Here is a 10,406-nt window from a genome sequence, read left to right as displayed (position 1 = left end):
TAGTGTTGAAGATAGGAGATTGGTATTTGGCACAAGCAATTAGTATACTACGTAGTATTTTGAAAGTGATTTCTGGATCTCTATGTTTACCAGGGTCGCGCCAGAGGCCTCCAAACCAGGGAAAAAGGGATTTTTTCGGCAAAAATCCCTATTTTCCTCAATTTTTCCCTCCTTAGGGATGTCCGAGGGACATGCGGGTGATACCATCTGAAAGGCTACTTCTGAAGGAAACGACTTATGAATCATAATTTTACGATCATTAGGGGCGTGTCAGATTTTTTTTAATTTTGTAGGGTGCATGTTAAGGAAATTTTGGGCGTTTTTTGATGCTCTCTCAAAATGGATAAAAAATTTTCCCGCCCTAACTATTAAAGACAGGAATTTTGAATTTGCCACAAGTAATTAGTACAGTACGTAGTATTTTTATAAATTTTTGGAGGTTTGTGCGCAGACCCGGTAGGGCCTCAGGGAGTCCCAAACTTTGAAGAAGTTTTTTTTTGGTAATAAAAATCCCGATTTCCCCTCAAATAATTCCCTTCTGGCATATTATAGGGACATGTAAGTGGTACCGTTTGAAAGGCTGTTCCATTCTGAGAAAAACGAGGTATAAACCATGATCCTAGGATAAATAGGGATGACACTGTCGCTGCTTATCTGAGACTCAAGAAAAACGCCGAAAAAGGCAAGAATTTAAAAGGGTTAAAAGGGATTGATTATTTGGTAGTAGTTTAAAGGGATTTAATAAAATCTCATAACAAATTCTGAATTCATTATACTTCGTAATTAAATCATTAGTAGGAAATTAACTTTGATCTTCTTTTTTAAAAAATCGACCGGTGTTTTTCCTTTGATGATCAAATAAATCTAATTTTGTAACCTGAATCAGATAATTCACGCTTTTCTTTGTAATATTAAAACTACAAAATGATATTTATTTCATATACAACGTCTTGACATATAAAACAATGCAGTTTATGTGTATTTTAGTCTCAGAAATATAACTAAATAGTTGTTATATCTTAAATACAGAATTGTGAAATTTCCTTAAATGCAAAATACTTTAAATTCTTACAATTCAATTGAACGAGCTCATTACTTCTCACATTCAAAGGAGAATAATAGACAACGCTAATATTACTACATATTTATTGAAAGACATACTGAAAGTTTTGGGAGCAGTGGAGTTCGAGGAAGAAGAACGAAACTCCATTAAAGTCGTTCCTGTTGTATCAAAACAAGGATGATGTGTTCTCGCTCAAGAGACAGGAAGATTCGTTTAAAATGTGACATAGCCTAGCTAGCAGATTTATTTGTAAAGATGGCTAAATCGAGAAGATCACTAGCAAAGATTGTTCCGAATGAAAAACAATAATGTTATAATATATATTTCTTTTAAATAGATGGTAGTTCAAAAGTTACAAAAGAAATGTAACTGTGAGTAACTTTTTTTTATTATTATTAGTTTCCTCTGATATTTCACAAACTTGCATGAAATGGAAAATTGTTGGCACTTATGTGCAGGACCACAGAACCTGCTATTCATCACGAACTGAATTGTCAGTTATACGGCATATTCTAGAAATATCCCCTGTTTTGATTCAAACACTGGTTCACACGTTTCACCATGTTGACAGCAACTTTACGAAGAGTAGATGTGTTAATATTCTCAATGACACTGCTGATGTTCGTTTCCAGGTCTTGTATAGTTCGAGAATTGTCCTTGTATATATTTTGCTTTAAGTAGCTCCATAGAAATGAATAGCAGTGTTTCCAGGTGCATGTAAGAGTGACATCAAAACAATTTAAAATCTGTTGTTCCATGTTAAGAAATGGAAATGCAATGTCATCTGCTCAGTGTGACTGGATGAAGTTGCAGCATTTATGCAACTACAAACAAAAACTGCTCTTTTTCTTTCAGTTTTTATTTTTATGTGGATTTTTTGAGAGATGTATCAATATTATCCTGCGTTGAAAACTGGATTTTATATTTCGCAAACATTACCCTAAGTAATAGCACTATTCGCTGCTCTCGTAGCTACTGCACAAGTCCTTGGCTTATCTGGTCGATTTCCGGGACAAAAACCTTGAAATTTCAAGCATTACGATGGTTCGGATTTCACCTTAAAGAAATAGAATTTTCGTTTTTATTTCTTTAGGTTAAAAATTAAACCTTCACTTTGAAGCAGCAGCCGTACAAATAGCACTATTTTTAAAAAATCTTACCTTTCAATGAATGGCCTCCCTTCTTCTCCAATATATCGTATTCCATGTAATGTGCTGTAGTCGCAAAATTCTCGAAAAACTACTTTCAACGATGGTTTTTTTAAACTGCGATTTTTCCTAAGAGTAGCCTTAGTCTTCAAACTAGCACCTCTAGCATTTGCAACTGTCTTGTCCTCAGTGCTAAAATTGTTTTTAAGTTTTGCACGAATTGCTTCGTCGTATGAAGGTAAACGAACAAGGGTATGCTGGCGTCTGGTAGTTTCGTTCATTATGAAAACCTGAAAATATAAAATCACTGAACACAATGTTTGCAAGCACAGTTCAAGAAAACACATCGTGACTTTTAAGTTCAGTTAGGTTCTACCTTTAATTGTCCTCTTGATTTTCTTAGGCCCCAAGTTACATAGACTAATGAAATAAAATATATGTCATGTTTGTTAAAAATCAAATAAGTTTCTCAAAAGTTAAAGTTAGCTGGCCAGCTTGGGTTGTCAACTGTAGGTAAGTAATTACTTTTATCTTTTTTTTTTTTTTTTTTTTCAAAAAAGTACTTATTATTGTATTGATAAATCACATTGGCTGATATGACCAAGGATAGTAATAAATTAACCATATCATTACTGCCAGAATGTGCCAGTTTTAACCAACAAAGAATTAGTTGTTGAGATCTTTGAGCTTTGTCCTTTACCATGTGTCTTAATGATTATTGAGTACAGTAGGGAAATCAAGAATAATTTCATGATCACAGAAAGGCTTTAGTTATATTCTCCAATGGAAGGATGCAATGCAACATATTCACAATTTGCTTGTGTATTTGTGCGGGCGGTCCCGGGTTCGATTCACGGTGGGGATACTCGGTGGAAAAACTGTAAAAGCTTTTTCAGGCTAGCCATCCTGAGTCAGGTTTCCCTCATTCACCCCAGGCAAATGCCAGGATGATACCTAACATCCTAAAGCACTTCCTTCTTTCACTTTCCTCGGATAGTGTGATCGCCGAGAGACGTTAGCTTTTATACATGACGGGCTAACATAACCATATATGCCGAAAACCGAGAAATCGAATTCCTGATTCTAATCTTTACTTGTGTATTGGTTATTGCAGTAGTTTGATTTAAATTATAACACTGGGGTCCCTATAACAGCACAAGATCTAAATGCAGTAGAAAGTGTATCTATCTCATTCAACGTGACGTATTTTTTGCCCTTTGAGAAAGACTAGTTCTTTTCGGGGAACAGCTACGACGATGGTCTTCCGGTGGGGAAAGCCATGAATTTAACGTGCAGTGAATCGTCAGGACGGGAATTACCCACGAAGCCGAGTACCCACGACTTTACTCGCTTTTAGTGTACTGTTTCCTTATTTGAATGATGTGATATAAGAATGAGCTCCTCCGTGGCTAAGCGGTTAGCGAACGCGCCTTTGGCGCGGGAGACCCGGGTTCGATTCCCGGCGGGAGCTCATGTGGTTCGGATTCCACGTTAATAAGTAGGTCCACGTCTCATATAGCCTCGCTGCTGAAACGGACGTAAAAATCAACCAAGATATAAGAATAATTTTCAGCAGTAACTTCACCAAAATTATTGGATTTTTATGTAACGTGTCCATATTTATTTTGCGGCCTCTCAATCATCTGCACTATTTGGGATTATAATCTATCAAAGAATAAAAGAGTGAATTACCCCTTCCAGTTCTGATTGTTTCAAAGATTGCTGCTAAACTCTTTACTACTAAGTTTCTATACTACTATTTCTTCCTTCTTTTTCTCTCTTCAGAACATACATAAATACCATCAGTGATCCAATAGTTTTTAAATCAAAATCTCCAATATATTTCAGTCAAAAATGTTCTTGTACACATTATATATATATATATAGTGTAGCCAAACCCAAACTCACTTAACTCAGTATAATGTGCTTATTTCGTAAAATATACGAAAACTCGCTGTAGAAGCCGTTCAAAAATTTTGTGGCCCCTGATAAAAAAGCTAATTATTGGCCACGATCCCAATCTTTTGATGCATTTTTTATCATCCCTAAAACTCTTGCAGAAGATCTCAATCTTTTGATGCATTTTTTATCATTCCTAAAACTCTTGCATAGATCGCAATCTTTTGATGCATTTTTTATCATCCCTAAAACTCTTGCAGAAGATCGCAATCTTTTGATCCATTTTTTTGTCATTCCTAAAACTCTTGCAGAAGATCGCAATCTTTTGATGCATTTTTTATCATTCCTAAAACACTTGCAGAAGATTGCAATCTTTTAATCCATTTTTTGGGTAGAAGCAAAGCTTATATTGAGATGTAGACGAACAGTTCAATGTGGGATAATAAACTTCAGAAAAGGTTAACACGGAAACATTCTCAAACGAACATTGCAATAGAACTAATTTTAAAAATAACTGTTTTCACTGTTCTCTTACCTTTAGAAGGAATAAATATTACTAACTCCGAGAACGAAACTCATACTTGGTATACTCCATCACTTGCAACCAAAATAAAAGTAAAATCGAGAGAATACTTTTAACCAGTAAAAACTCCAGATAGCTACCATTTGCTAACAGTTGCTTTTAAGAGGAAGTAAAACTTCGGTGTATTCTGAAGATTACAGTTTTCTTCTTACGTCATTTGTGTTTACAAGATCCTGGCGTATGGGTTTCCTTGAAAATCCAACCGCAAGTGGTTGAATGTTATCTACCTCCTAAAAGAAAGAAACTGTCACAGGAAAGGGAAAGAACTATACCGCTTCTCTTGTTTATGCCTTTTTCTTCACTTCCTTTTATTACTCTTAAAGAAAGAAAGATAAACTATAAGTAATTTTACGCAGAAGCATAAACAACAGACAAATATTTTCAAATTATTGTTCTTCAATCTACGTCATTAAGTAACATTTTCTGTAATGAAGAATGGGATCTATTTTTTTTATTTACAGCTACTTTCCAATTTCAGTATTCTAGGTTCAGTTATTATATTCATGATATTATCTATTATTATATAACAAAGTAACACAATGTTACTAAGACTATTCAAATACGTCATTGGAATGTAAAATATGCCCAAGATACTTATTATAACGTACCTAAACATAATTTACCAAGTTGTATTTTTAATTTTTTCTCATTGCCACTAACAATATCTATTATAGATCAAAAGTAGTAAATCTGTTATAGTAAGTACACATCCGCAGTGCAGAACACGTCTTTAATATGTTTATTGGAGATTTTATTCCAAAGAACAGGACGTTCTTACAATCTTGCGTGAACTTCCTCGTGGCTAAGCTGTTAGCGTACGCGCCCTTGGCGGATTATGCTCAGGTTCAATCGCCGGCAGGAGCTTACGTGGTTCAGATCTCACGTTAATCTGTAGGTCCACGCCTCATTTAGCCTCGTTGCTAAAAGGGACGATAAACTGAAATCAACCTCAAGCTTGATCTCATGTGTTTGGATGAGGCACTCTAAAGTTGACGTTTTCTACAAGTCAATACAGTCAATTCTATTGTGTAGCATTTTATGTTAAAAAAAAAAAAAAAACAAGATCATGAGTAAATCTTTCCCTTTAAAAAAAATAGTAAAATAAAATTAGTTTTTATTTGGGAAACTAAATCATATTTGGGATACTTCTGAGACTGATTGAAAGTGAGAAATCTTAACAAGAATTTTAGGAATGATCAAAAACAAAATGGATCAAACGATTGCGATCTTAGCCACTAATTTTATTAATGATAAAAAAATCATCAAAAGATTGCGATCTTAGCCAAAAATTAGTTTTTGAATCAGGGGCTACAAAATTTTTGAACGGCCTCCAAATCGAGTTTTCGTATTCTTTTACGGAATAAACACATCATACTGTTAAGTGATAGTTTGGGTTTGGCTACACTATGAAGTTCTCCAGATATAAGGAGTACAAATAATTTTTTATTGAATCATTTGATGCATTTTTGAATCAGAAGTTACAAACTTTTGAACGGCTGTAAATTGTTTTCATTTTTTTTTTTTTTTTTTTCAGAATAAGCACGTCATACTAAGTTAAATGATACTTTGGGTTTGGCTACACTATATGTAGTTCTCCAGATATAAGGCCTACAAAAACATTTTTGTCTGAAATATATTGGATCTTTTGATGCAAAAAATTTGGATTGTACGTTTTCGATTTTGCTAGTATATTTGATGCACTTCGTATACCATATTTGAAAAGTATATTTCAGTTTCGATCTGAGATACTCAAAATAAAGTACTTTGAGGGATTCAATTTTTCTTAAATCCTTACCAACTTTTATAATTCAACTCAAGTTTGGGAAAGCTTCATTTACTATGAAAGAAATGTGTCTTGAAAACGCCGAATGACTTCTAACCATCTCTTCTTTAATGAATGGAGTGCTATCTAACGCGTAGGAGTAATCGAATCTATTTCTACTACGTGTGAAAGAAATGTATTTGCATTTCGTGGCCTTGATCACTAATCATCATGATGTTTTTACACAATGATTAACTGTCTACAAGGTTTACATTTAAATAATTGACGTTGGAAATTGGGATTTACTTTTTATGTTTTGGACAATTAGTAAAAGGTAGTTAGAACTTTGTGTTACTGAAACGATCATTTTCAGAGGCACAACATTCTAACTGCACTTAGAACCTTGTCAAACAAAAATGACGAAAAAAATGAACATGACTGAGGACGATAAGGGTGTAACTGAAATTGAGTAGATTAACTATTCATATTCTACAATAATTACATGAAATGTGTGTCGAACACTAGTCACAAGTTTAACAGTGCAGTATAATAGTCCCTGTCTTCCAGGGTCATGAATAGAAGGGACTCTTTAATGTATTTTTTTCATTAATTCTGTAAACCTCAAACCATGTTTTTGTTGTTTTGTTTTGAAATCAAAAACACTCAAACTACTGCTGAAATATGACACTTTAGCCTGTCGTCTTGGAGTTCCTAGAACTTTGATATTTGCTGCATTAATAGGCTCGTAGCTATCATGGCTTGATTTGAACAATACTGTACAGAATTCTTGAGTAAACATCAGGTTAGTTTCTTGAGTGAATGAAATGGTTTTGTAATTTAGAAGTTTTGCTGTCGTCCCAAAGTCTTTCAAGTGATTCGGCCTCATCTGAATAACACGATATGAGTTGTGACGGTCTACACTCTTCAATATTCTTACGATACTCAAAGGAGAGTTGAAGTCCGTCTTGTTCATTAATTTTTCAATAATTTCACTTTGTACGAGATCTACTTCCCGAACACGGAATGTCCTTGAAGAGAGTATTTCATTGAAACAGAATCGATGTTCAGATTTTCTCTCAAAAGGTCCAAAACTGTATATGGGAATTACTGTTTTGTTGTACACAGGAATGGACCGAGTAATCAGTTTCGTGATCTCATTTTCTTCGAGCACGGCATCCAATATTCTCCTAAAAGCACTCGCAATGCCATTCCCTGCACATCTCGCCAGTGTTTCGTTCCAGATAGCATGATTTTCTTTTTTTTTTTTTTTTTTTTGTTAGAGTAAAGTATGCGGTCAAGTTATGAACATTTAACTTTCTCTTATAAAATATACCTACCTGGGAACATGTTATAATGTTTTGCAAATCCAAGGCAAGAACTGGAAGATCTTCATTTTGTTTTTCACTTTTTCGGTGTTGTCTCATTTGGACCTTGTGCAAAATATGTGATTTTGCTCACCACTTAAGGTTTCAATCTCTTTCACCACCTTATACGCATCGCACACATCGCATCTGTCACCTTTTGGCAAATTAAAATCTAAGTTGAACTCCGTTCCAAATATTCGGTAGTTCATTGATTTCTTAATTGGTGTTTTGTTTTCATTCTGACACTTTTCAATGTAGAGATCATTCATTTTGCAATGTTCAAATGACTTCCTAGGTACAATCTATTGGTATCAGCTCGGTAGTGTGGGATTAGACTGTTCGGAAAAAAATTATGTGTTCCCTTGCAAAAATCTGATTCACCCTCTTTCCTCCGACGACCATTACTGTTTTTCCCTCTTTGATCTACAATCATGCGCGCCGACTACGTGGGTGCTCTGGGGCTCCGGCATCCACACAAATAATTTTGTGAGTGCGCCGTACCCACAAGACTTTTAATTTGGAGCGGGGTTTGAACCCGTTTCTCTTTCGTTTACCCTTTCCGACTAAGGTAGGGCAGCCCTAACTTATCCTTATAGTACCAGTATACTTTACTTTATCACGGCACAGTCCTTTATGACACTGCTCATAAAAGATTTTAACTAAAAATAAAACAATCAAATATCGAGACTTTTCTGAAAACATATAGCCTAACTCGTCCCGCCGTTGATATGCACCCACATAAATTTTGGAAAATCGGCGCCGTTGTCTACAGTAGATGTGTTTGTATTCATAATCTTAGTTTTGTGTGCAGTAGGGTGGAGTGAAAAAATCAAAAATTGTCCAGAAGTTGCATTATATGTATACCTTTATTGTCATTAAATTAAATTATTAATTATGGAAAACTAAAAAAAATAACTAAAATTTAATTTCGACAAAGTAAGTGATACATATAAATATATTTGGAGAAGAAAAGCAATAAAATCATACCGTTTAACTTCCGGCTCATTCCAAAGAAAACACTCACCGGTAAAATCATACCGTTTAACATCCAGTTCATTTTAAATACAACACTCATCGGTAAAATTATACTATTTAACTTCCGATTCATTCCAAAGAAAACACGCACTGGTAAAATTATACCGTTTAACTTCCCTTTCATTTCAAAGAAAACATGCACCTTTAAAATCACACCAGTCAACTTCCAGTTCATTCCAAAGAAAACACTCACCGGTAAAATCATACCATTTAACTTATAGTTCATTTCAAAGAAAACACACATCTGTGAATTTATACTGTTTAACTTCCAGTTCATTCCAAAGAACACATGCACCGGTAAAATCATACCGTTTAGCATCCAGTTCATTTTAAATAAAACACTCATCGGTAAAATCATACTGTTTAACTTCCAGTTCATTCCAAAGAAAACACTCACCAGTAAAATCATACCATTTAACTTACAGTTCATTCCAAAGAAAACATTCATCTGCATAATTATACTGTTTAACTTCCCCTTCATTCCAAAGAAAACATGCACCGTTAAAATCACATCGGTCAACTTCCAATTCATTGCATAGAAAACACGCACCGGTAAAGTCATATCGTTTAACTATCATATCAAAGAAAACACTCCTACACACAAATATCAAATATAAATCGATATGCTTAAAAAGCAAAGAGAACGCAGGTATTCAACCTTCTTAAAATTATGTCACTCTCTTGCTCAAATTCGACTTTTTATTCCAATGAAAAACAATCAAGTATACTATTGTCATAAACGCAGATTAAAACATTTCAAACGAAGGAAAAGTTTAACTAAAGAATTTTTGCGTCATTGCTGGGAAATTTGGGTCGTTTAGAGCACAAGAAAATCAAGTCTAGTTACAAAAGCTGTGAAAAGAGAGGTAAAGTTTGTAGATTTGCTTAAGTACATGAAAAAAATAGACTTGATTCCCTTATGCACTGACCACGCCATTTGTTTCAGAAAGTCTATAAGCACTGACATGAAGAATTCGAACACCTGCAAGAGAGATGACGATCAGGTAAAACTCGTTTTGAATTGTTAAAGGAAAGAACTGCTTGTAACAGATTGCCTGAATAATATTCAGCCTTTGGAGATCAAAAGTCAGAGCACATTTATTATTGTTTACAAATAACATTATGAAACCACATATCGTCACATGAGAACCAAATGAACGTTACTCCAAATATGCGGATTTCGTTTTCTTCATGTTTCGACATTATTTTTGAAGCTTCAATTGGTGTAAATGAAACGATATGCCATCTGTTCTACTTGTCGATCATCTGTTGTAATGTAGCTCAATTATCATCTTATTAAAAACACATCTTTCTAAGAAAATAATATTTTTGTCCTCTCGCCTGTAATGCTACGAAAATGGAGTTATGTTCCTCTTGTTTCCATGCCACGATATGTACAATTTTTTTTAGATGATCTGCCAATTTTCGTGCCATACCATAATCCCGTCACTATAGAACTTACTATAATTTCTGATCAAAAACTTGAGACACATGTTCTTCAGAGTCCTCTTTTGAAAATAACCTAACACTATTCAAAGACCTTCGCAGAAAC

Source organism: Thermobia domestica, chromosome 11 (genome assembly GCF_964235325.1).
Source record: "Thermobia domestica chromosome 11, izTheDome1.hap1.1, whole genome shotgun sequence".
Taxonomy (NCBI): Eukaryota; Metazoa; Arthropoda; class Insecta; order Zygentoma; family Lepismatidae; genus Thermobia; species Thermobia domestica.
This window is presented reverse-complemented; position numbering follows the sequence as displayed.